Source organism: Falco peregrinus, chromosome 2, assembly GCF_023634155.1.
Source record: "Falco peregrinus isolate bFalPer1 chromosome 2, bFalPer1.pri, whole genome shotgun sequence".
Lineage (NCBI taxonomy): Eukaryota > Metazoa > Chordata > Aves > Falconiformes > Falconidae > Falco > Falco peregrinus.
The window spans coordinates 3,673,964-3,699,925 of NC_073722.1; the positions used below are offsets into that span (position 1 = coordinate 3,673,964).

The 25,962-nt window shown below is 40.0% G+C and overlaps 1 protein-coding gene across 9 annotated transcripts in view; it reads left to right on the plus strand.

Annotated features, from left to right (window-relative positions):
* The window catches only part of TENM3 (teneurin transmembrane protein 3), a 323,405-nt gene that overhangs the window by 71,712 nt on the left and 225,731 nt on the right, over positions 1-25,962 (plus strand). The window contains exon 1 of one of the 9 annotated variants that reach the window (XM_055796258.1): positions 11,639-11,717. The exons of 7 other annotated variants lie outside the window; for them this stretch is intronic. The gene's annotated coding sequence lies outside the window, so the exon portion shown is untranslated. Of the gene's footprint in view, positions 1-11,638; positions 11,769-25,962 lie in introns of those variants that run through there. One more of the 9 variants, XM_055796259.1, reaches the window with a different exon arrangement.

The following is a 25,962-nucleotide window of genomic DNA, read 5'->3' on the forward strand; positions in this document are numbered from 1 at the left end:
AGACTGTTGCTCTTTTTTACGTTTTTTCTGTATTAGGAAAAGATCTGTGTACCCACGTATTTAAAGACTAGTTTTGGTAGCAGAGTAAAATGTACAGTCTTTCACCACTATGAGAATATAGGTTAAATGCCTCCTTCAGGGAGTATGACCTGTGTAAAAATTTAATCACGGTCCTACTTATACCACTTAGTTACAGTATCACCAGACCAATTTAGCAACGTCCAAGGTTATCAGAAGTCTGGGCAGAACGAAGTCCAGAGTTACTCACTTACCCTAGAAGTTGCAGTAGCTCAAATTTGAGAGCTCTGAAAACAACCACATTGCTGCTGCTGTTATTGTAGCTGGGCTGTGGACAAATGTAATTTTAGTCTCTGATGCTGTCAATCTGGCATCTTTCACTACTCACAAGTAGTGATTTTATTCTATAAAAATTTAATCTGTCTGCTGTATCTTACAGGGTGGTTATGTAGAAAATGATGTATTTAAAAAAAAAAAAAATCAAAAATTGTTGTTAGAATTAGGGCAAAGACTCCTAAAATGTTTTTAACTATGGGAGGACAGACTTGAAAGCCAGTGCACAGTGCCAAACTCTGGTATTGAAAAGTTCTGGCTGAAATACTGGGACATATAGATAATATGGTCCCAGACAACTTGCCAAGGAAACTGCAGTCAGAAATGTAGGAAACTGTCCAAGATTAGGCCTTTAAACATGCTGCATTCATTACCAGCAGCTGTGCATATAAGAAGTGTTTCTTTATTCCACACAGCCAAAACCACTGTGGCCTGTCACTGTCATTTTTATAGCAATTTGCTGACTTTTTAAGAAACAGGAAAATACTTAGCTAAAACAGTTGAAATTACTGACAGAAGATAATTTAAGGGAGTTTCAATGGCCTCTGAGTGTGTATTGTAGAACTATGGTGAAGGACACATATATTTAAGATTTTACTACCTGTAATAAAACTCACCAAGAAAGTAAAAAATTGTGTTCATAATAGTTTAGTGTTTACTGCTAGTCACAGATACATACCTTAAAAGATTCCTTAAAAAGCCAGAAAGGAGAAAGTGGTATGCCAGTAGTAGTAGTATTATTCTGAGCATTAGGATTTTAAGTTATTGATATTTTCTTTTGAGATAAATTCAAATAGGCCTCCATTAGGGGGAGTTACACATTCATCACTAAGTGCTTCAGATTTTCAGACACTGTTTGGTATGGTAAGATTCTCTCTTGGATGTTTTTGTTAACTTTTGAAACACTGTTTCTGCTAGTACCACCTTGTTCCTCTGTAGTGGGACACATTTTTAACTTGTTTAATCAGCATGCAGAAATCTGCAGCAAAGAAGGTGGTCCAACTTTATCAATTTCTGAATATTTCAGGGGAAAACCCCCATAATTATAATAGTAAAAGTATCTTTATCAATTGGAGGATTTTCCAGAATGAAATATAGATGGTAAGATTTAGAAAACCTGGAGCAAAATTCTCTCACTCAAGCAGTTTTTTTTCTTCACCCATCTTGGTTCTTTTTTTTTCCGTCTTTGAAACTGCTTCTGCCTCAGGGAAGTTCAGGAAATCTATCAGTGTCTGGTTTGTTTACTTTGGTGCAGGAGAGTTTTAAATAGCAATGTGACCCTTGTGCTGGATGTTAGCATGAGTGTTATCAAAAAAGCAAAGAAAACTGATGGATTTCTGCTGATAAATACCTGTGCCAGGCTTTGGAGTATAATAGTTTTAGGTGAGGTATTGAAATCATGTAGTTACATGCCTAAGCACTCTCCATCCAGCTAAGCTCCTGTGTAATGTGGATAGTGACAGATCCCTTTCCTTCAGAGAACTGAGAACCACACCGGCTGTATTCTCTGTGGAGTAAGTCCACTGCACGTTTGCTCCACAATTACGGTAGGAGCCACGGTGCCCTTGCATGGCCCTTGGAGTACTTTTGTCAGTGTCTGTGATCCAGCTGCTGGAATCACTGGCTCCTGGGAAACTTCAGAAGAACTTCTGGGAGGCCACATGAGTAGAAAAAAGGACTTCAAACACCGACAGTCTAGGGTTCTGGTATACACATTTGAGGGCATGTCTCAAAATGAATGCCGCTATCAGTACTCTGCTCTTCAGGACAGTGCTTTACCGAAGACTTTCTGTCTCACTCCCTCAAAGTTATCACAGAGGAAGGTGGACAAGATGAGAAAGGACAATTCAAGGTGGGGAGGACAGCAGGGGAGAGGGAGGGACGAACTGATGGCAGCAAGTTCCTGAAGTTCATCTTTCAACAGCCACCGTCTTTGCCTAGAGAGATGACCGAGTCATGTATGCGTAGATAACCTTCATTGTAGAAAAAAGTATTTGGATCTTTGGGTGGACAGAGGGATGTGAGAATAATTTTGTTTGCCAACAGTGCACTGAAACATTAGATGTGGGATAGAGCTCTTTCTTGTAATAAAATTAGTATTTTTCACCTACATTTTTTATGCTGTTTTAGAACAAGCTTTTTTCCATACTCTTCTACTATTTTGACCGCGCTTCAACCAAGTACTGAGCAAATGCAGTGAGAAGAGTATTTGAAGTCTGATGAAGCAAAGGCATCCCCAGCAAAAGGGAAGGAAGGAAAATAATCCCAAAGTATGGGAACTTCTTGAGAAAGGGCGATGATGCTTCTTGCAGTATAATAGGTGGCAGGAGGAAGCTAAGGCAAGTTGTGTGTGTGCAGGGAAACTTCAGGAAACACCGCAGTAGAAAGCCGAGTGAACTCTTTGAGGTACTGGTAATGCTGTATCTGCTTTTTTAGCAATGTTAAGGACAGCTTCTATAAATTCAGTTATTTTCAGGACATTTGCAATAAAAGCTGCATTTTTACTGAATGTTTTTCTTATCTTTGAATCCTTCTCCAGCAGGCTCGGCTCTGACCATCTCAGATTTTTGGCCTCAGAACTGATACAGTCACACTTGCCTTTTCAAACATACATGTGGCTCTATCCTTCCATGCAGGTTTGCATGTAGGCTTTCACTTTGCACGCTTTGCTCTTCAAGTTTAAGCACATGGTGGGTGGGAAGAAGAGGGCGGGGGGGACCCTTTCCTGTGACTTGGGTCGATGCATCAGAAGAGAAGAACTGCCTCGTGCCACTGGCTTTTGTGTGCCCTCAGTACATAAATATATACTATATTTAGTTTCTTTATTTTCCTTTAGAAATACCTTTTACGCTGCATATTCTACCACTTGCTCACATTTTAAGGGCTCTTCTATGAAAGAATTCAGCTGGCCTTTGAGTTCTTTCCCTTGGCAGATAACACCAGAGCCTGCAAATCTGGCAGTGCGTGTGGGAAGGTTTTTAGTGATGTGCACTGTTAGTGAAATAGTTGAGATGATGGAATTAGGAAATGATGGTGATAAAGTTGGCTGCTGTGAAAAAAAGCAACTGCACAACAAAGCCAAACTCCGAGATTTCTGAAGCTGTTTAACACACATGGATCCATGGCGGTCAGACATCTACGCAGTGGCGTGCTGAGCAAATAAATGGAGTGCAGGGAAGTGGTAGCAGGAAGAAAGACTTTAGGGACTATCACATGTGACAATTTATATGTAATACACTGTGTGCTGGAAACTTGAGCAATGGTTAGCCTGGCCTGAAGTAAGTAGAGTCTAGAAAGTGGTTGTAAGACCTGCTGTACAGACATGGCTCGGTGTGTGAGCACAAGGTGAGCAGACTCACTGGGATGTAGTAAGCACAGCAAATAATCCCAAAGTATAGATAAAATGCAGGAAGAAATATTTTCTTCTCTTTCCTCCCCTCTTAAGTAAAGGGTAACTTTACATTCTTGATAGCATCTATGCCCTGTTTCTAAATGTGCCGCGTCTACCGCTATGGAGTAAAATTATTTCACTAGCAGTTCAGCATGTTGGCAAATATTAAGTGTGTTGGGTTGAATGTGGAAAATGATCACCTGCTATCTAGGACAATTAATATCCAATAAATCACTTAAAGGTGTGCCGTAAATGCAATTCTAGATGCACTATAGCACTTAGTCTTGTGCCTAACAGCCCAGCTATCACGAGGCATTCATCATCTGCCTGAAGTTGTACCATGGGAAAGTTTGTTCATGTAGGCAGTTCTGAGTGTACATAAAGCATATATAATCCCTGTTCTTCTGGTTTATGAAACCTCTTCCCCCCCCACCCCGAAAAGGTGATAAAGTGTCTACTTAACATCAGCCTGCAATGCTTTTTTTAATATAAACCCAAGTTAATATTTTGGAAAGCATTTATTTTATTTTAAATGTATGGCTTTTATAACCATTTTGTATATAGACCACTTGCAGGGATACGGCTCATACCAGGTGTCAGAGTAGTGTGAAATAATTTTTATGCCACCTTTCCAAGGCAATAAATGTCATATAAGCATACACAAGTGTAGATATAGTACTTTTAGATGAACACTCTCAAACTGTATGTTAGAAATCTGTTTGACAGACTTACCCAAAGGATGACACTTTTTTCTGATCTTGCCAAAGCAGCAACTGTGTAAAATGAAAATTTGCTCTGGTGGTTGGGTTTTTTTCCCCAAGGAGTTATGATGTAAAGGGAGGGAGGAGAAGCTGTAATTAGAAGAAAAGGAATGGTTTCTTTCTACAGAGAAAAAAAAAAAATTCTGACCAAAATGATACAGCGAGTTTTCAGTCATCTACCCTACAATAAAAAGACAAAATAGAAGATGAAGGACAGCAGCAGCTGAACCCACAGGCCCAGCCACATAGTTTCTGTCATGATCAGTATAATGCTTATTCCAAGAAATATGTGAAATATTTTTTTGTGGGAATCACACGGATATTGATTTTTTTGTGTCTGTGCCTCTGCTTTTAAATTATCTTTTGAAAGATGTCATTCTTGAGAAGTACCTTGAACTTTTTTTATTTTTTTTTAAGACGATCAGAATACAAGTAAAACTTTTCTAGAGGTATGAGATTCCAGCTTCATCATTAAGAAGAACAGGGTAGGTTTTCCTGGCACTTGTTCTCTTATACCAATAGGATTGTTCTGCTGGTGGTCTTTACCAGTTCTAAGATATTCACAGTAGGGTAGGTTTTTTTCACAGAAGCTAATTCTCTTTGTCAGACCTCTGTATGAAATTGTTTTACTCTAAATGGATTGATTGTTTCAAATAGCCTGTAGGTGCCTTGTTTTTTATCAGATGTCCTGTATCTCAGGAGTTTACATACTAAATTGACCACTTTTTCTTTCCATTTACTTTTTTATGTCACTTTCAGTTGCAGTAAATATCTTCCTCTCTCTCTTTCTGACAAAAGTATAAATTTTTAATTAAAAAAAAAAAAACATCCAGTCATTCAGAGGGATTTAGAGCTGTGGACCCAAGTATTAAATGTAAATCAAAACTTGGTCAGTTAGAAGCTGCTTATTATGAAGATTAGACAGTCAGTCTCCTGTTTGGAGCATTAGCTGTGCAAGCAACTGCTTCTTTGCTGCCTTCTCCAGATGAAAGCCTGTGAGTAGCAGCTGCTGATAGAGGTTACTGGAAAAATGGGAAAGCAGTATGAAAAATTGAGGAAGGTGCCACAACTGTGCATGTTTTAGGATTTTTAATAGTTTTCTCTTTGGGATCCTGAAGTGTGATGATGCACTGAAATGAGTCTCGCAAGATACAAACAGGATTCAAATTCATAGCGAATTCAGTTTAAAGAGAGGTACAAGGCTCAGATTATAGTTGGATTTTTCTTTCTTCAGTGAAGGGTTTAACTTTTTCCTAAAGTACTATTGCCTTTTCCTCTAAAATCAGGTAAAATGACCTGAAAATATCAGAGCGTTATTTTTTATTGCTTTACCTCATTACTGTTATTCATACAGCAGTTCTCCTGAAACAAATAGGATTAACTTTTTTTTTTTTTTTTTGAGGGGGGGGGGTATTTTTTTCAAAGCACTCATTGATACAGCATCTAATCCCCCAGAACTTTTAAGAAAAAGTTATCCTCCTCATCACTTAGCTGTATTATAAATTAAGGAAAGCATATATGCTTGGTGTTTCCAAGATCTGTGTTAATTATTCAAAGCATATGTGCCTTTTTTCTCTGCTGGCTAAATGGTACTGTCTGCATTCAAATGCAGGAATATATTAGTGAAAAAGCAACTAAAACTACATAAGTACTATGAAAAGCATCATGATCAATATTTATGCCTTCAATAATACATATTTTGGAGACCAAGATACTCAATTTGCGTAATAACTATAAATTTGTATTTTCCCATACCTTTATTTATGACAGAAATTAGAGTAGGATGATTCTAAGCAGGGCATTGTACTCTTAAACAGCAAAATTCTAGGTGTTGTTATTTTTGCATTTTTTACCTTGCCATACACTGCATTGAGCTTGCTGGGAAATTTGTCAAAGAGCAGAGGAACATTGTTTACTTCAATATATTAATCCACAGCATTCAAAGATCACAGTACAAACATACACTGCATTGTTTTTTTTCTTAGGAAAGAACTATTTTGCTTCTTAGGAAAAAAAAATCCCACATATTATCCACTTATTTCCAAGAAAAGTGTCATAAAGTTTCATAATTCAATCCTTTTTTGAAATGACTCTATTTTTGCTATGACTCTTGCCCTACCCCAGTTTCATCTACTTGCTTACGATTTCCACTTGTATTTTTTAGTGAACTATTGATCTGAAACTGCAAAATTTTTAATACGCTTTTGGAAGAGGTTATAAAAAATAGACTTAGACTTCATCTTTGTGAATGAAAAGGAAAAAAAATCACTGTTTTCAGAATTGAAAAGTGAATCTGTTGGCTCATTCATGGTCTTAGCCTGTTCTCATTTAAATCGGCATCATTACTGCATGAAAAATGGCTCATCCTAATCTGTACTTGTGAGAAAAATCTAGTCACTGTAGTGTACTATTTAAATGCTAAAGAACTACAAGATGTTTTACATGTGCATGTATTTGGGTACATGTGCTTTCTCATGGGAACACATTATACTACTAATCCTGTTGATATCAGATAGTAGTATTCTTCAGACTTTTATTTCTAGACAATAATTTGCCTTTTAAAAATATAATTCCAGCAGGAACTGGAAAGCTAAATTATAAATACTTAAGTCTGTTTTGTAAAACAGACGTGAGAATCTATGTTGCTGTTGTAAGTGATACCTTATCTGACAAAAATCTTTCTCTCGGGTAGTGTTTAAACTTCATAGCTTCATACCCAGCTTTTTTTGTAGGGTCATAAGCAGAACTGCTCCCAAAGCAGTGTACTGATACTGTGCAATTTGAGCTTCCAGTTAGATACTCCATTCATGCTTGTTGGTAATGCACGTGCAGACAACAGTATTTCTTGAAGTACACCTAGCATTTCAGTAAAAGTAGCTGTAACACTAATGAACTGTTTATGATAGCATGTCTTAACAGGGCACTTAGGCTACTGCTATTCAAATAAGTGAATTAGTATTTGGCTAAAAAAGTGTTTGTTCCCTTTTAATAAAAGCCACTGGTCGTCATTACTGTTGATAAATAGCTGAAATTACTACCTTGATGATGAGAAGAAGAAAGGTTCAGCAATTAGGGTAGGCCTCAGAAGGTTATCCGAGGCATCATGTTTTCCCTCTCCCATGGTACTACTTTTGTGCTATTGGCAAATCAGCTTTGTGTCTCCGTTTGCCATGTTAAAAATGGGCATAATAAAGCTTTCTACTTTGGCCTGATGGTGCTGAGAGAAGATAATAGCAAGGGCTGAACTGTTACGTGCTGCAAGGAGCACAGCTACTCATACCTGGGACACTCGGTAATGACTACCCAGAGCCACCTCCGGTGTAATGTCTCAAGTCCTTTCCAAGCGTCAGCTTGAAGTCATGGGATTACCAACATTTCAGTTCTCTGTGATAATACTTATCTTTAATAGAGAGTGAGTATGGCTGGTTGTTACTAACTTTAAATTCCTGAAAACTCGACACAAGTTCAAATGCAAATATAAAAATGAATCATTGTGACTAAGCTGCGATAGCCCTCCCTCCTCAACCAAATGCAAACCAGGCAGTTTGAAAGCTGAAACAAAGCACTGCTTCCAGAAACTAACCACATGCACAATTCTCCTGTTTTCATACACTCTGGAAAAATATGAAGTATGCAACATGCCATGAAGGCCATAAAATTTCAGCTCTTCTGGATCAGGGAAGAGGAATCAGTTCCAGAAGCTTTTGAGTTCCCACGAAGAACATCCTGTTAGCAGTTCCTCACCCTTTTATACTAGCAAAGCCCCAGCTTAGTTTTTTTTTACTGATTTAAATTGTGGCAATATGACGGAGAGAGAGAGAAAATCTTTCACATATGCCAAGGCGAGCTGTGTGGTACCGCCTTTCCGTCCTTTAAAAAAAAAGGAAGTTTTCAGGTGACCCTGCCGGTGACCTGGAAAGGCCACTGTGACTTGAGTTCAGCAGGGTATGGGTGTCTCTTGCCCATGAAATGCGGCTTCCAGTAAGGAGAGTAAAAGTGACTTACCATCATGATAAATGTACCTGCAGATAGCTGCATGGATTAACACAGCTCTAATTTATTCCACATTAAGAAAAGGACTATAATGAGTTATTAATAAAGAAAGACTAAAAATGGGTTCAAATTCAATGGTTAATGCTCTGCGTAATTTACTTTAATAATCCTTCTGACCAAATAATTAAAAAAAAAAAAAAGTGCTTCTCTCTTCTCCCATGAATGAAACATATATGATATTCTTCCCCACCAGCCCCCCCACCACCCCCAAGTTTTTGTTTGATCTTTGTACTGTTTGGGCATGAGCAATGTCAGCCTCAGGTGTGGTATCTGTGCTGGAGTTTGCTTCACCCCCATCTCTCTACTCCTTAGAAATATTTTCCTAAGCAAACATCTATGTTTCAGATGTCTTCAGTGTTGCACCTAATAGATTTCATAAATCATTTGTAATGACATTAATGGGACAGTGGAATCACAGCACAGGGGGCATCAAAGCAAAGGAAAATTCTGTTGCAGGTGGCTGAAAATGGAGAGAAGAGGATCCACTGCAGTGACATCCAGGTCTGTTCCTGGGCGGAGGGATCAGGGACAGCCAGTTAAAAAAAGGTCAGCCCTGATGTAATTCACAGAGGCAGAATCTTACTTTTTTTTGTTAGGCTGCAACCCTCAGTGAATGCACAGTGGTACGTGTTCATAGAAAAATGGTAGAGAACACATAACTGGGTAGTGACAAGGTACCTTTCTTTTGGAAAGAGGGATTGTCTAAATACCTATTGCCTTCCATAGCATCGGGCTCTTGAAGGACCCAGTGTCCCGCTTCCTGCACAAGTCCATGGCAGTCTTCTGTGGAGGGGCGCAATTACAGATACCTTCTGAGGGCAGTAATTCTCAAACGAGCTCTAGAACTCTGCATGAGCTAACTCCCAAGCATCCAGTTCACGTTCCTCTTTCTCTCAAGATCTGTAAGGCTGTATACCTGAATTAATTATCTTATTTTTCAGCGGCAGAAAGTGCTGCTTATCCATAGCTTCTCTGTTCAAGCATTTTGGAAAATATTTGCATGATCTAATACCCCATTTATTACAACCAGCTAGACCTCTTGGAAGAGATGCAGAGAATACGAGTGTTGCTGCGGAATTGCTAGACGACTTGCTTCCTTAACTGACTATGTTAGTTCATGGTTTTATCTCATACCTCTCTTCTTGGCTGCTCTTGCAGCTGTCACAGACGTGAGTCTGTCCAGAATTTGAACTGCAAAAAGCTTCTAATTTTTAGTAAAATACTACCACCCACCCCCCTAAAGCCTGAGCAAATGACAAGTCGATGGTGACTATACTACAGTTTCTCCTTTGTGCCAAGTCAAAGCAAGCGTAGTCCGTTGCGTATCTAACTTGAAGAACCTCAGTTCAAGATGTCATATTAGTGCTACTACATGGGGATTTTTTTCAGTATTTTCCCCCCATTGCCAGACAAGACTGCCCTCATCAGGGCCTGGCTACTTAGGTCGTTATTTCCTCCCATTTCACAGAATTTTACTAGTTTAGTCTGTATAGTCTTTGTTTCTCTAGGAAGTTGCAAATGAACACTAATTGTGTGAGCTTTTTGAGTATTAAATTTCTTATGACTAATACGCCTCAAATATGTGCTTTTATTGCAGCCTTCCACATCGCAGTGTTGAAACATACTCTGGAACGGTATTGTCATCCCTGGAAGTATTGTGTAGTCATTAACAGAATCTTGATCTGATTTTTGGCAGAATGTGGCTTCTGGTTAGCTGCTGGGATAACTTGGCCTGTGTTGGCAATGGATCTTCTAATAGGGTGCGTGGAGTTAAGGTTAGTTGGTATTAGCAAAGGTCTAAGGTGAAAAAAACACGAGGTGAGGAGTTTGGTAGGAATTACTACTACATACCACTGTACTTTCTAAGCCACCTCGGAAGTCGGTTGTCTGTGTAGTGGTGTTAAAAATTGAGTTGGAGTTTCAAAGGAAAGTTTCAAAGGAAATCCATGTTCCACAGGGGGGTAGTTTAAAAAAAAATAAATTTAAAAACTGCTTCTTTTGCTGAAGACAGAGGCACTAACTTAAGTTTGATTACCAGCTGAAAATAGGATTTTCTGTTTTGAATGAGTACCTTTGCATCTGCATATTTTGTAGGCATCTAGTTGTTCTGGCTCTGTACAGTTTTTCAGAAATTAACGGTGCGTAATGCGAATGCTGTGTGCTGTCTCTATTATTTGATAGCTTTATCTACCGCTACGGTGCATAAGCAGTGCGCCAGATTCTGTGTCTGCGTGTCCCAGGCAGATCCGGCTGCAACTCCAAAGGCTTCATTAGGAGCAGGCTTGATTATAAATTGTCGAGTGTTTTGCAGTAAAGGCGAGTTTATTTATTCTGCTCGTGCCCACGGAGGTGTGAAGGAGCCCGGGTCCCCGGGTGGCAGATGCCGGGGGGGGGGGGGCGGTTCCCGCGCCGCGGCAGCGCAGGTGGCGCCTGAGGAGGGGGCGGCCGCCCGTGCCGCGGCCCAGGCCTCCCCTCAGCCGGCCCGGGGCTCCCCTCAGCCCGCCCGCGGTCTGTCAACACCGACTGACGGCTCGTTCCCGCAGTGCCGTACGGGCTTCGGTGCCACTTTGTGCGGGAAGGAGCGCGGCGGTTAAAGTTTATTTTGTGTCACGGGAAATCTCCGCTGTGCCACCAGCCCCTGAGAGCCGCACGGCCCCGAAGCGGCCGCGTCCCCCCGCCCGGCCGTGCGCCGCGCCGCGCCGCACGAACAGAGCGCTCCGCTCCCTGCGGGAAGGATCCCTCAGCCTCTCCCCGGAGATCCCGACCTCCCGCCGTAAGCGCTGGCGGCCGTTTCGCGGCGAGCCGCGGCCCCGAAAGGGTTACGCGGTGCCGGGCCCGGCCCCCGCTCCTCGCCGGGGAGTAAACACCGCCGCCTCGGCCTATCGCGACGGGCCGGGGGCGAGCGGGGCTCCGCCGGGCGGGCCGCCACACACGGGGCCGGGCGGCGCGGAGCGGAGCGGCAGGGCACGGACGCGCGGGGCCGGGAACGCCGAGGTGGGGCGCGGGGCGGGGCGGGGGCGGGGGGGCGGCGGGCGGGGGCGGTGCGGGGGGGCGGCGCGGGCCGGGCCCGGGGGCGGCGCTGGCTCACTGGGCGGCGCGGGCAGCCCTGCGAGGAGCCGGCGGGGCTGCGCGTCGCGGGTTGTGCGTTGCCGAGCCGAGAGGTAACCGCGTTCCTCCTGCTGCTCGCCTGGCTGCTGAGAGAGCCCGGCCCGGTGCGTGGCTGGGATGCGGTAGGGCAGATTTGCGAAATCGGACGTGTAAGAAATGAGAAGTTTTTTGCGTAATTTGCGTTTGAGGTGTTGCGTCGCGCTGTGCGGTGTAAGCCTTTGAGCTCCCTCGCCGAACTCTGTTAGGCTGGTATAATGGGAAAAGTATCGAATACTTCTAATTATTATGCTTCCTAGGGGCTGCGGTACCTGCTGTACGGGGGGGGGTGTATGTCTTTGGAACAGACCGTGCTACTTCAAAAGTCTAGATAGAAAAATGTAACTTTACAACAGTGCGAATTGTGCAAAGAAAAGGGGGGGATCAGCATAGGTTCAATCCTTCGTTTAAAGCTTAGTGTAATCTTTGACATTTATGTGGGCACCTGAAAAAATAAAAAAACCCCAACAAACCAAACCAACAAACCAACCCTAAAGCAGAGCTGTGCTATGGAAGTACAGTGCTGCTGCGAGCAGCCACAGCTCTGTCTGCTTCTCATTTAAAGTGCTACCTTCTCCTTTTTTGTATGCCTAATAAACGATACGTATAGCATATACAGCTGTGTCACAAAGTCATTCTGTATTCTTAAAGCTTAATATAATCAAATTCATTGCCTAAAGATGGTGTAGTTGAAGATTTGATCCTTTTTCACTGAAGTGGAAATACTTTCAGTAATTGAAAGCAGATTCACGTCTGGAGTTGTACAAGCCAAGGTTTTCATTTTTAAAATAAACCTTTTGTTCCCCAGCCTTAAATATTTCAGTGAGCCATCAGGAGACCTCTGTTTGTTAATTGCTAGAGTAGACTTTAAGGAAGGATTGGGGGGGACAGACACACACCAAAACCGTGAGAAAGGTATGTCAGCAATTAAATGTACTTAAAATTACAATGCCTTTATTCCAGTGCAAGAACATACCGTTGCAGCTTTTGTGCATGCTGCGTTTTAGTTTTCCTGTTAATTCATGTGAATCTTAATTTGAACTACCCGTCTGTCTGTGGAGCGTTTTGTTTTAAACCATCTTAGCTTTGTTCACCTTACTTGGCCCATTTGCCTTTTTAAATTTTTTAACAGTTTATTAAGCAAAAAAAATCGGAACTTTGAAGAATTCTGGGGGAATACTCCTCAGCTTCAGTAAACAAACCTGACACTTTGCAGTGATAGCTCCCCTTTGTTAACTTTGTGCCTGTTTTCTGGCCGTTACTGAGGAAAGCTTTCAGAAACCATGCCTTCCAATATTTCATCGATGGGGAGAGAAACTTAGGATGTGAACTACCAAACGCTCAGACAAAGACTGAGCTGCTTTCAATGTTTGTTACCAGCTTTGAAGGTAGAGAACAATGGAGGGAGAGGAAGGGAAGCACCTTCTCTCCGAAGCTCTCAAATCTGCGGAATAAATTCTCTAAAAATGTGTGGAAAAGTTACTGAAGATGGTGAGAAAGTCCCCTGTCTCTTAGAAAGTGTATTAATTGCTTCATAGACACAACGATCTGATGTTAAATACAGGCTATTGTTAAGATAAGAACGTATACATTTGCATAATGGTACTAAATAGGCCAGGTTTATTTCCCTGAACTTCTTCGTGATGTGCATGTAGCTGAGGTAGTTCACTTTTCCCTCTTTTCTTTCATAAGGTAAATCTTTTGATATATCCTCAGCAAGTTCAGAGGGAAGTATTTGAGTAAAGCCAGGGAAGGGGAAGGTGTTCAAACCGGAACAGAAAAACTAGCTTACCGGGTTGTTTGGTTTTGGTTTTTTTTTTCATCCATCAGATCGGGCCTCAAAACTCTCAAGCATCTCAGTAACTACAATGAGATGTTACACAATTTTTTGATTAATCGTTCTGCAACTCTGTGTGGAGAATGGCCTCCTAAACATCGCAGTATAGTTTCTGTCTTTCAAGGAGTTATAAAAAAAGCTACATCACAATTTAGCAAGAAACTTGCAACGGCAGAGCCTTTACAAAACCATTTAACGTTAGATGGCTTTGGCTTACTTGTCATTTTTACTTTCTAACCTTTTTGCAGTAGACTTGAGAACATGTGAAGTCATACATTCCACACAGTATGTGATACGTTTTTTTTTTCCTTTTGAAGAAAAGCAGATGATGTGGTAGCTATCTAAAAAAAATCATAATTGATGCTATTAAAAAAAAAAAAAAGGTAAAATGTCGCTTCAGGTATGCGTTCATTTTAAAGATCCACAATAAGAGTGCTGCTAAGCATCCATCAGAGAATTATCCAAACTGACCCAACTTACAGAATTTGTCTTGATCTGTATTCTTGCATTTCTAACGTGCATCTATAAAGATTTAACATGCTCTAGCAAATTACTGAAATGATCTGGTAAGCAATTATGAAATCAGACTATACAACTTTTCTTTCTGTAACTTGTTTTGCATGCCAGTTCACTTGTTGAACCAAACTAGGAAAAATAAAAGGTCACAACGTTTATGGTTTGTACAGTATAGGCATTTCAGCAATGGTACCAGAAGATAATACTGCACTGTTTTGTTTTCCAAATGAGAAAAGACAATAGCTTTCCTATCTTTTCCGCAGGTCTACAAAGATCTTACTGCTAGTTATTTCATTCTAAAAACGACGGTAGGCTTCACTGTGGATTTGAAAGACTTTCTCAAGAGGTGCTTACAGATTTATGCATTTCAGAATAGCAAGAGGGCTTTTGTATGTTGAGTAATATAGAGAGAGAGAGGATGTTGTGAGCTGGTGACCTCACTAGTGGTTTGAAGATGTATACATCTTTTAGGTTTGAATACTTGGAGATTTTCTTACAAAATAAGGAATCGGGATGAAATAAAGTAACTGTACTAATGAAATGCTTATGTAGTTTTCCAACTTAAGGAAGTTAAGGGTTTTAAATGTTAGGGACAAATGGAAGAAATGGCACTTGTGTTCCTCTAGAAAGCTTCACCCGTGTTGAACTCTGAACAGAATAGGTAGGTGGTTGAAATATTCTGAATTAATGAAAAATAATCATTCACCTTCTTTGCTCAAGATTGAAAGAACTGAAAGTGCAATTATACAGGAAAACTTCAGAACTTGCTGCGGGTAACAACAAGGTGAGCAGTCTTCTTTTGGGACTGGCTAGGGCAACCGTCTATCCAAACATTTGTGTAAACTGCTATAAAGTAGATGGTTTATGAAGCAAGTCCTTTAAATGTAAGGAAGTGGTAGAGTTCTCATTTCGTGCTTTGAAATTTGGACAAACAACATCTACAGCTCAAAGTAATGGTGGCCTGACAAAATGGCGAAGCTAGATACTGTCATTTCTGAAGGACTGTGTTATGGTGAAACTGATTAAATAACTTGGAAGAGGTTTTCTGCATACTGTGTTTTGTGTGGCCAAGGAACAGCAATTTTTGCAGTAGCAGCAAGCTCAGATGTCTGGTGTCACATCAACAGTGAGTTGCGTGGTTTTATCTTTCTGATACAACTTGCTGTTCTGCCTCTTTCTGGCTCTTGAAGAGGATTCAGACCTATACAACAATATTTCTCGGATGCTTGAAAGAAAAACAGATTTAGAAGAAAAAATGTTTGATCTAAAATAAGATCTCTTGGATGCAACTACAAAAAGAGCATCTAACTGCTTTGCCTGCTTTTTTTATTCTTTTTATTATGTTTCAATTGTTATTAGTCCAAGTGCTATTGACGTGGGTTTATTTTTTTCCTTGGAATGAAGAAGAATTAGTGCCCTGGAGAAAGCTTTGGAATGCAAGAGTATATATGAATAAAAATTAAAGAAAAAAGTAACTGCGATTGTAGAACGGTATTATTTGGTCATTTGTCATCATTGTATAAATCATGAGAAAGCATTACCTGAAGCTTCCGCATTGTCGTAACTGCCAAACTAATTTTTAAACTACTTTAATTTGCATCTCTAGTATAGCTGCTGACCACACACAAAGGAAAAAAAATGAACAGAAATTCTTTTATTAGAGCAGCTCTTGGTTTAATCGTATAGACATGCTTTTTCATAAAACATTATTGTACCCATGTACAAAATACAGCCGGTTCCAAACCTACAGAAATTTCAGAGTTGTTAATTTTTGCAGAACATTCTTCCTCTTCAGTCAGAAACTGCGTTAAAGAAAAGACTGTTGTCCGGGGAGTTGTAAAAAGTAGCCTGGAAAGCCTTTTATGTTCTTTCTTTTAAATAAAACAGAATTGCCTTATGTAACAAAGTTAACTTCGTTAACCTTTTATAATTATTTAACCATTATTTCATTTTACCCCCTGCTTAACCATTGTACATTAATGCAATAGACACCTGGCTGTGCTCTTAAAAGTTTATTTGTCTTTCAATTCCTGTGATAGTAGGGGGCAGTATATCTCCTTAATTATCTTTGTTCAGGGAAATGTTGAAAGGCCAGGGTAGTTAAACAAGGCCATTTGGATTTGCAATAAGGTCGAAGTCAGATGCAAGGAAAGTGGTTAAATGCATTATCATCTTATTGAGCACATCATCAGTAAAGTGACCTTGATGGAGGTGGAAAAAGCCATTTGGCTATTTTATGACAGCCACCTCTCTGCTGGCTTTATCCCTGCCAGAGAGTACTTCAAATAGCTTTATCACAGTCTCCTCTTGTTGCTTTGAAATCTGATTTTCCTTAATTACAGATAATGAGTTAGAGGCTGAGCACTGAAGGGAACTTTTCTAATAATGGCAAATTCTAGTATTTTAGAATTTATCCTTTTGCTTGGGAGATATAGAAATATCTCTAATGTTAAGGTGACCTTAAAATGTTGACTGTTATATACCTGCCTTTAAGGATCTCTTAATGATAATCATTGTTTTCTGTTCATGCATGCTTTTATTCTACTGCTTTTTAAACTCGCTTTGTGTTACTATGAGGACAGGCGAGCCAACTTCCAGCCTCAGCAGCAGGGACACTGTTTGTTTTAACATGTGTGTGTTTATGTTTTTATAAAGATACTCAAACCACGGGAGGCCTGTGGCTAAGCTGGAAACAAATAATTTAGAACTGTATAACTAATGCTTAAATTCCTATGTCACTTTGCTTTGTAATGGCAGTCCATGCCTTAAAAGCTTACAAAAGTAAAATTTCAGCTATTGCATGTGAATTTAAATATTTAATCAAAGTACTCTCAACTGTCCAGCTTCCCCTCCCTTCTTCTTAACTGTCTTTTCTCATTCGAAAATGGTTTCTTTCTTTGGTGTAAAGCTACACTGATTTGGATCAAGCAGTGCCATTTTAAATTTCTAGCTTTGAAAAGACCTCAGTGCTAGTTGTACTTTTTATAGTGCTCTCTGTACAGGTGTTGGCATAATTATTAAGGGAACTTTGAAACAAATGTAAAAAATACAAGGGAAGACGCTATCAGGAAAGCTGGATCCAAACGTGAGCACCTTAAGACACTGGTTAATTAGCTGAAACTGAAGGCAGAGTATTAAAAATTATTCGAGACCAGAGGGAATGATTTATAAGAAAAGGTGAAAAGAAAGAAAAAACATATAGCATAGTCACATGACAGATCTGCACTGGTGGAAGAACAATCTGTAAGATTTTTAAAGACCATCTGGACTCAGGCGGTATATCTAGATGAAATAAAATGAAATTAAGGACCAGAAAAATATCAGCTGCACCGCAGGACACATTTTGTAATGGTAACATCCTGGAGGTTATGGAAAATATCTCAGCACAATTGGTAGAAGTCCCTTTTTCTTAAAAAGAGCAAATATTTCTTGTTTCGTGGCAAAGCGTGGCTTTTATACCTTTTGTTCTTAAGTTTTGATTAAATGTTGCCATTTTGAAGAGAGATGTATTTAACTTCCACTTCGCAACCAGTGATCTCTTATTCTTCAGTAAGTGTCGGTGATCTTCCAAAAGAAAGCAGGGCACGGCGGTTCTTCCTGTCAACACTTCTGTCTTTGGAGCTGGAAAGCATCTCATAGCTGTGTCTCCTCACAGCTTTTTATAGCAGCGAGACAGCACATTACCTGTGGCTATGCGGTACTTCTCTGAGACCTTTTATTCAGTCCGTTAGGGTTGTGGTCATTGGCCCTGGTTCATAGAGCCAGAGTGCGTACTCAGCGTGAAGCACCATCCAGCTGGAGAGAGAATCTCCCTTTTCACTCATGCCAAGTTCCCCTTGTTCCTCACAGACTTGCCCTATTGATCTGCTTGCCTACAGGATGCAAGTGCCCTTCACCTTTGCAGTATAAAGAGTTTTTTTACATTTTCTTTCTGTTTTAATTATTCTTGCTTCCACCTCGGTACTCTCCTGGCACTTATCAGTCGTGTTCTGCCATAAAGTGGGAGGCTTATCTGTATGTGTGTGCGTTTCCGTGTGCCCATCCGGAAGACAAGCCTTTTGAAGGCAGACACATAGAGTCAGAGTTTGAAAATCTAATTCTGCCTTCTCCCTCTGTTGAACTCACTTTTTCATCAGATAACTCCAGGAAGGTCGCTGCACAGATATGCCTGTCCGTTGTCTTGTAATGATACTGAATCTTAAGATCTCTCCCATCAACCAAGAGACAAGCAGTGAGCTGATGGATCTTGTGCTGAAGAGTTCCTTGACAAGTGTGCTGAAAGCACTGTCAATATTTGAGTCTTTTTCATAGCCTAGAAGTACCTCAAAGATTTTTTCTTTTCCTCCCCTGTCTTCCTTTTCTTTTGCTCCTCCATTGACCATTTTGGTTTTATGGAGCTGGGCACGTATTTCACTGCCAGGAGTTTCTTTTTAACAGCTGTCCTTTCTCCAAAACATACAGTAAGGTGCATGACATTAAATAGGCATCTTCAGAGCATTTCAAACAGTCTTATTCTGAAGACCCTGCTACTCCCTCATTTGTGCAAGATTCCAATATTTACCACTTCCCCCCCCCCGAGGTAAAGGAATCTCAAACAGACTTTTCAGACGGTTGGTTCCTCTCTGGATGTAAACCCTTCTCCCCACATCAGTTTTTCTATCAGTGGCATTTGGATAGTACTTCCAGTTACTCCTCAGCCACCTTTTCACAGAAGAGACCTGTGTATTATTTATCATTTCTCTTTTCTGATTCTTGCCCTCCAGCTTTCACATTATCCAGTCATCCTAGTCCTTTCTACCTAATCCTAATTTACTGCTGATCAGAGCCATGGAAGCAGAACCAGTTACATGAGGTGAAAAAAAGAATGAAAATAAAAACCTACATCAGACAAAGTTATGGTTTTGCCTTTGAGGTAGTTTGTTTTGCTTGCAGTGGTCTCAGTGAAGCTGGGCAGAGCTGAGCATTCTTCATCTCGCTTGTATATTGTCTGCCTTTGTTTCCTGTAGTGTGACTGTACCCCATAAAATAACAGGTAACAAATCAGTCTTTCTGAGTGTTTGCTTGCTCTCTGCAGCGTACAGCAGAGCTTGTGCTGGAATCTATTCTTTGATGGATTTTTTTTCCCCGTCTTGTTTCATGCAGTTTTGTATGTGGGTGGAGTTTCCATGTGTGTTCTTGTGCCGAATGTGGTCAGTATTGAACTCGTATGTGATGGACTACGTGGGGGTCTTTACTAAGAAATATGAAGATGTACCGTGGGCCCTTTTTTAGCAGAATTACCATAGTTCCATGGAAGTAGATTTATTGGGTATAGTCTGTATAGAAATTATAACCTTTAGTAACATAATTTGTGGACTGAGCTGTGTTATTCTGAAACATCATATGCCTACATGCATGTAGGTGTGTGTTTTAGCCAAGGGAAGGAGTCCACTATCCTCAGCTGGCTGACGTTCCACTCGTATTCATGGTTATGACACGATTATACCTGATTGCTGCCAGAAACTGTTTAAAAAGTGTCCTAGAATTCAGTAGGTAAAAGGCTGTGGGTGTTGATAAATCCAGAAGCCTGGCAAAGCAGTAATACTTGAGAAGTTTTGGAAGGTGTCAGTTGTCTGTCTGCTGAGAACTGCTTGCAGCTGTAGGGTGGTGTGCTGCTGGCTAGCAGCTATAGCCATGAGGCATTCCCTCCTTTCTCAGGTTTCCCAAGTCCTGCAATGTGGTGGAAGAGAGCAATGAAAAAGGAGAGAAGAGACCAGCCAGGTGCCTTTTTTTTCACTGAAGTTAAATTGTAGAGGAAGCGAGACAGATGCATAGTCTTTGTCTACGCTGACAAAGGGAACGGTCCATTTTCTGACTGCTGTGGTACAAGCATCACCGATCTGTATGTGCCCTTCACCAACGCCTGGGGACCTCACTTGTGTGACCTACTGGGAGCAGTCCGTGGTCCGTACCTTTCCCCAAATTGAGTGGGTGTTATCTGGGAGAGCATTGGTTATCAGAGCTTGAAATTAAGGCAGGAAGAACACTATCAGTTACAAGTTACTGATGATTGTGTGCCGGTGCTTGCACTGCAAGCTTGCACTACACTGCTCCTGTTGGGTTAGTGCAGATGTAAACACAGAGCCTCAGGCTCAGGCATGGGAGGATTAAGAGGGAAAGGGTAGAACAAAAGCCCTTACAGGGACACACCTGTCTGCTCGAAACAAATTTGTGTTTGACAGAAGCCATTAACACTTTCCAGCATAACCATGCAAACTTAAGGACAAAGTCACCCAGTATGTCTGTCTCAGAATATTTTTCAGACCACCATCCCAGTTATATCTGGATTTCTTTGTTCTTTTTCTGTCTGGTGATTTTTATATGGGGCTGTTGAGGGGAAACACTTTTCAGTGTGGTCCTGACAGATCAGGAGCAATGTCCCCCTTTTCTTAAAAGATAGCAGTTACCTCCACTTTACTAACTCTTTATTCCACAGATTCACTTCCAGCTCTAGGGACATCCAAATTATGCTGGGACTTCCACCTTTCTTTGTCATATAGCTCTTAATTTAGGATAATGAGGAGGTTTTTAATGCTTAAAAAAACCCCAACAAAACAAACAAACCAAGAAGATAAAACCACGCAAGAATATGAAACGTCAGTTCCCATTCAGCCCTCAGCCTAGTTGAGTGGCTGCATGCTTAACTACCTTGCATGTACCAGTTCTTGCAAAATTTGTTGCTCCGTTCTGAATGACAGCAGATTGAAAGAAGTTTAGCTCTGCTTCATGTTCATACACATTTCCACGTTTTTTGAGACAACTAAAAATGTTGCAGCTTATACTAGTGGTCACACTTTGTTTCTTAAGTGAGATGATTAAGCAGCAAGAAGTGTGTTGATGTGTTTTCTGCTGGGTGTAGATGTATGCAATACATTATTTTTTTAGTTGGTAGAAACAAGGTCTTCCCTTACATATGCACCATCTTAAGTCATAAACCTTTGTACAATGATACTACTATTGCTGCAATCAGATTTTAAGTTGGTCAAAAAAGTGTATAAATACTCCCTTTCGAAGCTTAAAGAAATGCTCTCAACTCTGTTCCAAGTCAATTATAAATCACATTAAATAGAGAGATTCAGTATCTCTCTGTGGCAGAGGAATGACCTACCTAGCTTTTGTTTTGGATGGAACTGCATCTCCTTTTATAAAGCCACCATTGCTCTGTTTAAAGAAAATTATTAGCACATGAGCCAATTTTTTTAAAAATAGTGGACTCTTGCCAGCTGAGTTATCAATCAGTCATTTACAGCTCTCACTTTCATTCAAGTGCTGCTTGTAATTCTGCAGACAGACCTTCTGCTTTTGCTGCTCCTAACTCTGCTCTTTTCCACGTCAGTAGGATTAAAATAGAGCAGAAAGAGAAGATACTTGTTTACTTTCCACAGCCAAACAGGTAATAGGCAATTCACTATCACTGTGGCCAGCCTTTAAGATGTGTCATGCTTTGAGGTGACAGTTTTTTCTGTGAGGCAGGCATGTGTGCACTTGTGCAGTTGATATGCCTTCCGTCCAGACAGGCTGGTGGTAAAAGTCTGGCTGACTTAGGAGAATTATCTTACTGGTCTGATCAATTAGGAAAATGTATGAATAGCAAAAATAGCAATAGTAGTACATACTTTTCTCTGAAATACCTGAGATTTGCGAGTAACTATGATGTAAACCAGATTTTATTAAGTTGCTGTGCTCTTCCATGTGGTGAACTTGCTTCTTTCCACGCTGGTAGCGTAAGTCGATGTGCCAATGCGGATGAACAGGATAACTCTGACAAAGAGAAACAAAAGCTTCATCTATAATAAAATGTATAGAAGATTTTAGAATTTATTGTTGATGGTATATACAGTGTTTGTGGAATCAGTGTAATTACACATCTGTGGTATAAGCAAACCGGTGTCAAATCAATGCATATACCTGTTAAGTAAGACTTAACTGCATATATTTATTTTTCTGATATTTTATTCTTGTAATTTCCGAGTAGTGCCAAAGAGAAGATCATGAAAGATACTACTACTCTTCATTTCCTCTAACTTCAGATACCCATACTTAAAAACTCTGCTGTTGTGAGCTATTGTGTGTCTACTAACAGAAAACCTGAAAGTCATTTAGGTACAGCCTCATACAGTAGGTGTCCTTAGGTTGTTCAGACCACATCTGCCATCCAGTGAGCTTAATGAACTCACTTTTGAATACAAAAAGTGATAGATGTTACTGGAAAATTTTATACACGTGTTCAGACTTTGGGGGTATGTTAGAGTTATTTGAGGAATGTGTAATAAAACTGTCATAATACTTGGGTAGTAAGTGACAGCTCAAGTTCCCTGTGCAACCTGAATTAAACAAAGAAGCCTGTTAGAGGTCACAGATGGGATCTGAAGTCTGAATCTTCGGAGTTTCTAGCTCCTGTTACAAAATCAGGATCATTACCTCCCAGAATCAGTTCAAGAAGCGTGAACTAGTTGGTTGAGAGCATCCAGCCACGTTGCATTCAAATGTCTCTGCAAAGATACACTCTGGTGTCCCCAGTTTCACATTGTGGTGCGAAGCTACCTAAGGCACAGGGCCAGCACAGCTCTGGTGCAGTTTAGGTTGAAAACCGCTAATAGACCAATAGACCAAGACAGTGATTATTAGAATAAAATATTATTATAAATTAGAGTGTTCTTAACATTTATAAAAATATCTTGGATTAACAAGCTGGAAGAAATCTGAAGCTTCTTGTTTTTCCCCACCTTTTCAGAGGAAATTTGTATGCAAGCTGACTAGTATACCAAATTTCAGCCAGATATGAATTAAAACTGCTAAGGTATGAATGCTTGAGAAACCAAGTGTATAGTGGAAATGACAGCTCCAGCATAGTAATGCCAGGAGCTGCTATAATAACTTAATATTATAAATGCAATAAAATCAGAAATAAGCACCTTTAGATTTTCATGTTTCAGAAGGAGATTATGACTGAGACACATTGGTTCTGTAGACAAATTCCCTGCCGTGTTACAGCTACAGCACTAGCAGGTCTTTACATGCCTACAAGAGTAAATCAGTTTTTAAAGAGGTAGCGTATTTGAAACTAGCAATCAGCTTTTTGCTTGTTTGTAATAAAAAGGTAAACAAATCTGTAAACTTTGAAGTGCTGTCTGCTGGAGTAGAGTTCCCTGAAACAGGTGTCTTGTTTGTGTTTAATGTGTCTTAATACCTTGGCCGGTCCCTCCTCAGGTCAGGAACTTTTAAAATCATAAGGTAACACAATGTTTATTTATTTTGAGGGTTGTGGTGATGTTAATCGCAGGTACCAGTCAGATGGTCAGCATTTGAGAATTGCTATCCTTTTCATTCTAGGAAAGCCTCGAGAAAGGGGGAAAAGCTATTTGCTGAGAGAGTTGTTAACTGTTGTTCTGAGGCATCTCTTCTGTCTTTCATACTTTGTAATTGACCGCAAGCACTCAAACGTGTTCGGGTTTTTTCTGTTGCAAAACACTCTTGAAAGAGGATTTGGAAAGCTGTTCTGCAGGAAGCCGGATAATGGGAACATTTTTAAATCCATCATTCACATAAAGGAGTAGGAAGTTTCAAGTTATTTTCATTATAATATATGAATAATAAAATACCGACACCACAGCAACAGGTTACAAGCGTGGATATGTTTCAGATCACAAATAGGTGTAATATTTATAACAATAAATGCAGTAAAAACAGTAGTCCTTGCCATCCCTTAGAGAATATTGAACAGTTTAGCCCCAAGAGGCTTAGAAATCCAAATATAATGGGATATGCCTTATCCTAGTGTGGCACATTCCTCGTATATTTCCTAGTAAAAATTAAAATAATCTGAGTCCTCGTTTTTGTGCTTGTCTGTGATGTTAACACTTGCATCTTTCATGTTAAGATGTTAAAACTCACATCTGTAACCAATAAAATAAATAATCTTTGATAATATGAATGGAAAATGGGTAATAAAATTACAGTAATTAGTAATGAATAGAATTTAAATGTGTAGGGCTCCAAGGATCAGGAAAATGCTTTTCTTTCATCATTTCTAAAAGGCATTTTGCGTAATGCCAAAATTCCTGCATGAGTAGGTATAAAAAATCGACTAGTTGGAAAGTCAGACTAGTCAGCTGAAATATTTTTAATAGACGGTATTTTTCTTCATGCTGTAGAGGTATGAGAAGTATTACAGGCACTGCGTTCTTGAAAATGTCATAAAACAATCTTAAAATGGTTGAAGAATCCATGGTTTAGTAGCCTGTGTAAATATAGTTCAGTACTGTAAAATGACACATTTGTTAGTATGTGGAGTAACGGCATTTTGATTATAAACTTAAAAGTTTGTAAATACCAAGAACGCGTTAAAACCATGGCAGCCAGTTCCTACCTGCCTGCTGCAGGTAGATTTCCAGAACAAAACAGTGGATCAATTCTTGTGAGAGGTTGTAAGTTTAGAATTACTGCGTAAAACATGTTAAGGATATAATGAAGAAACCCATAAACTCTTTGCTCTCATTTCTGGTAGACTGTAGCTGTTTACAGGAACACACATTATGGGCTTACTTTTCCCAAAATGTTTGTCAGCAGAGGTGCATCACATAGCCCTGCTCCCCATTCACAGTGATAGAAGCATCTATTATTTCAGTGAAAGAATTTTTGCTTTCATATTTTTAACTGAATTCTGCTTCTGCTGCCTGTATGATTGTATCCCTGCTAGAACGTTTACTGGCATAAATGGGTTTATTTAGGTATCGTTATTTTTTTCCCCATTTCTATTAGGAAAACTAGTCTACCATCACATGCATGCTTATCTGTTTTTTTTGAAGTTTTTATAACAAATATAACCTCTAAGTGATAAATATCTTGTCAACTAGTTCACATTATTTTTTTCCCTAGGAACTTCGTGGGGGTATTTTAAACCAAGAAGAAACACTGATATGCACGGAAAATACTGACAGTGGCCACACACACAAGCATCATCAATTAAACCAAAAAGTTTTACCCTATTCTCCTTAAATGTAGTGAGTTTGCTATAGGCTCGGTCCAGTGACTTAAAACAGGTGCTTGCAGAGAGAAGCTGAGATTTTGCATGTTACATTTTCTCCTGCACACGCTGTCACGGTTATTTCCAGCCCTGAAAGTCTTCTCTCCACTATATTGGCAGTTCAAACCAAGTTTTGTCCCTAAAGCTTTTCAGTGAAACAAAACCAAAAATCAAAAAAACCCTCTGAACTAAATCCTGGCTTAATTCTGCTTCAGCTGGCTGCCTGGGATAGGGTGGAGGGTTGTAGCACAGGGAGGACAAGGCGGGTGAGAGTTGAAGTTTATGTTGCTGTGCTGTAATAAGGATATAATATCTGGATTTAGAGGTTTGTCTAATGGTGATCCAGGGACACTGTGCTACTACTGTGTGCAGTACAAGCTGTGTCTCAGGGTGACTAGCATAGCTGAGAAAGGCATTGATGACAAGCTTGTGTTTGCGATGCATTTTGTGTAGGCATTACTTGTCTCTGTTACGAAAACACTTTCTGGCAGGATTTGTCTGCGTTTGATTTCTTTAAATCATGAATATATTTTTTTTAAAAAAAGACAAATCCAAGTAGCTGGAACAGGGTACTGTTTTAGAGTTTGTATGATTATTTGCAGCACTCTGAGCTGGCCTGTGTTTATTTCAGAAATATGTTAAAAATGAGAAGAAAGTAGCAATATATCCTCAAGTTAAAACATCCTCAATTCATGTAGTTTACATTTAATATCTCTAATGTGCTATGCATTCATTAATTTAATACAAAAACACCATCTGTATAGAAACGATCAAATAAAATAACTGCTGGTTTTGCCTCATATTTAACAAAAGCAGTTGCCAAACAGCATACAGCAGGAAGAGC